Here is a 2,780-nt window from a genome sequence, read left to right as displayed (position 1 = left end):
TAGTATAAATATACAAAAATAAAGGATAATTTTCCTGTTAGGAGAATAAGAAATAAATATATTCATCACATGCATCAAATCACAACCTCCTCCTGCAAGAGTGCAGCATTGTGATTGGTTGATGCTGTTTCCATCATTTATGTTTGTTTACCTTCAACAAATTTGCTCTACAGAGCATTTATTAATTAGAAGGATTATTAATAAACATCTTTCTCTCCTGCTTTTGGTGGAGTGAAACAATAACTCCTATCTCCAGAGGTCCACTGGCACCTGGTCCTAACTTCACCCATGTCTGCACCCTCAGACATCCCACTGTGGAGGCATCCTCGCCTGGACCAGTGGCTGCCCTTGTGAGACAGACTTTATGGTCACAAACAGCCCTAATCTGAGAATGAAGGCTCCTTTACATAGAAAGCAGTATGTGGTGTGCATGACGCGGCTGCACTATAGGCTAAATCATATGTCGATGCACTGGCTGCTGCACTCACTCTGTACTGAACTCAGTTTTTGTACCCAGGTCCGAGCAGTCTCTATACATTTTAAGTGAAGTGCAGACCATCGCCTAACATGCATGACATGTCACAAGTAGGTGTTTGAACCTTGACTGTGGCATCTATGTTCAATCAGGTCGTCCCCCTGGACATTTAAGCGGTTGGAACACATTATACTGTAGTTCAATTGCGTTTAGTCAATTGATTACTCACTTGTGATGATTGGCCAGCTGTTTAATGATGTTTCTGATCATATAATGTAGTTTAACATTTAATGTTCAAAAGTTGGACTGCCAGCTTTGAGTCAGTGTGTAACAGTGTGTGTGTGAGAGCCATGTAATGTCCATGTGTGCATGCTGACTGTGCTGCTCTGACCCCCCTCCTCCTTTCAGGGTGGAGCCTGCTGGAGTCCGATGGTTGAGACCAGGTCTGAGGAAGTGTAAGTGTGTTTTTAATGGGATTCATGAAAACAAAGCAGCACACATTCAACCATCTTCATCATTCTGATGTCAGGAGTCATCATCAAAGGGTCAATCAATGAACAGATGATGGATCAATAACTGCAGCTGGATTGTGTTTGTTCTCTCCATCAGATTCCTGTCAACTCACAATCGACACAAACACAGTGAACACAAAGCTCCAACTGTCTGACAACAACAGGAAGGTGACACATGTGGAGGAGGTTCAGTCATATCCTGATCATCCAGACAGATTTGATGTTTGTGAACAGCTGCTGTGTAGAGATGGTCTGACTGGTCGCTGTTACTGGGAGGTCGAGTGGACGAGGAGGGCTTGGATATCAGTGAGTTACAGAGGAATCAGAAGGAAAGGAAGGAGTGATGAGTGTGTGTTTGGTGGAAATGATCAGTCCTGGAGTCTTTTGTTCTCTGATCATTATTCCTCTGTGTGGCACAATAACAGAGAAACACCCCAGCTGCCTCCGCCGCTGCCTCCTCCGCCGCCTGGGTCTCGAAACAGAGCGGGGGGGGGCGGGCAGCAGGGGGGGGCGGGGTCTGCGGGCCACTGCGGGCCGGCGACAGAGGTCGCCGCTGACGCGCGGAGCCACCGCCACACCGGCCACACCACAGGCACGGAACCTGTGGAGCGGGATGGGGGTGCGGGGAGCCAGCGACGTGGGGGCAGGAATGGGGATGTGCAGACTGTGGGGCACCCGGGGGGAGGAAGGGACGCGGGTGTAGGGAGGTCGGTACCGGGGAGATGGAAACAGGGCAGGTCGGTACAGGTCGGGTGGCGTGCACGCAGAAACAAGGAGTAGAGGCAGGATGTCAGGCAGGGGAGGGGGAAACGAAATGAGGCACACAAGAGGGATGCAACCACAAGGGGGGGAAGCAGCCAGGGGTCAGCCTGATGGGGGGGGTGCAGGAGAATGGATTGAAATAACGGGGCAATGGCGGGGGGGCCGGGGCGAGAAGGAAACCCAGCCGGGTAGAAACGAGAGAGAAATGGCAGAGGGGCCAACAGGGAGAGGGTGCGGGGGGCAGGCTGGACAAGAAAAAGAGGAAGAAGAACCAGGCGGTAAAGCACAAGGGAGCAAGGCAAAGGAGGATGTTAAAGCACAGGAGAAGGCCGGCCTGGGGAGGGGGACCACCGCACCGTGGCAGGGGAGCCAGCGGGCAGCCAAGCAGAACTGGCCAGGCAACGGGCGACGGGGAGAGTGGCCAGGGAAGGGACGGAGGCGGTGGGAACACGGGGCCAGACGGCGGAGGGGAGGTGCAGCGGAGAGGGGGAGGGGCGGGCGCAAGGAGACGGGGGGCGCCAGCGGGAGCAGGCAGGGAGGGAAACACCAACGGCTGGAGCAGGCAAGCCGGGCGCGGGCGCCGGATCGACAGCCAGCAGCAAAGCGCGGGCGGTGAAAGGCCGCGCGGAGAGGGAGCCGTCAAACACGAGGAAGATACGAAAGGGAGGGAAAGAGAGGTGACGAGGAGGAAAAGGAAAAACAAGGCCAGCGGGGTGAGGGGGAAGACAAGGGAGAGTGGACAGAAACAACCAGAGAGGGCAGCGGGCACCAGGGGCAACAACAAGGGGGTGGCGACGGAGTGAGGGGAGGGCCGGAGCGGGGAGCCGCAGAGCAGGAGAGGCGGTGAGGTGTAGGGGGCAGGGACAGGGGCGGGGGAACAAACGACGGGAAAGCGGCCGGGGGGCAGAGAGGCAAAACGAAAGGGGGGCAGCGGGGCTACAAGAAAAACAAGGGCGGCAGCGGAAGTAGGGATAGGGGCAGAGGGGGAAGGACGCACAGCGGACCACGGGGAGGCGGGGGAGGCCGGAGAG

General features: G+C 55.4%; 1 long non-coding RNA gene across 1 annotated transcript; it reads left to right on the top strand.

Moving 5' to 3' along the window:
* The first annotated feature begins 801 nt into the window (after positions 1-801).
* On the top strand, positions 802-1,273 carry LOC121813706. Its single transcript, XR_006053835.1, has 2 exons — positions 802-930; positions 1,085-1,273. It is a non-coding gene; the product is annotated as an uncharacterized LOC121813706 (long non-coding RNA).
* Positions 1,274-2,780: the final 1,507 nt, after the last annotated feature.

Source organism: Haplochromis burtoni, unplaced genomic scaffold, assembly GCF_018398535.1.
Source record: "Haplochromis burtoni strain Fernald_Lab_line unplaced genomic scaffold, NCSU_Asbu1 Contig_2317, whole genome shotgun sequence".
Classification (NCBI taxonomy): Eukaryota; Metazoa; Chordata; class Actinopteri; order Cichliformes; family Cichlidae; genus Haplochromis; species Haplochromis burtoni.
The sequence above is the reverse complement of the archived record's forward strand: the minus strand, read 5'-3'. Positions and strand labels throughout refer to the sequence as shown.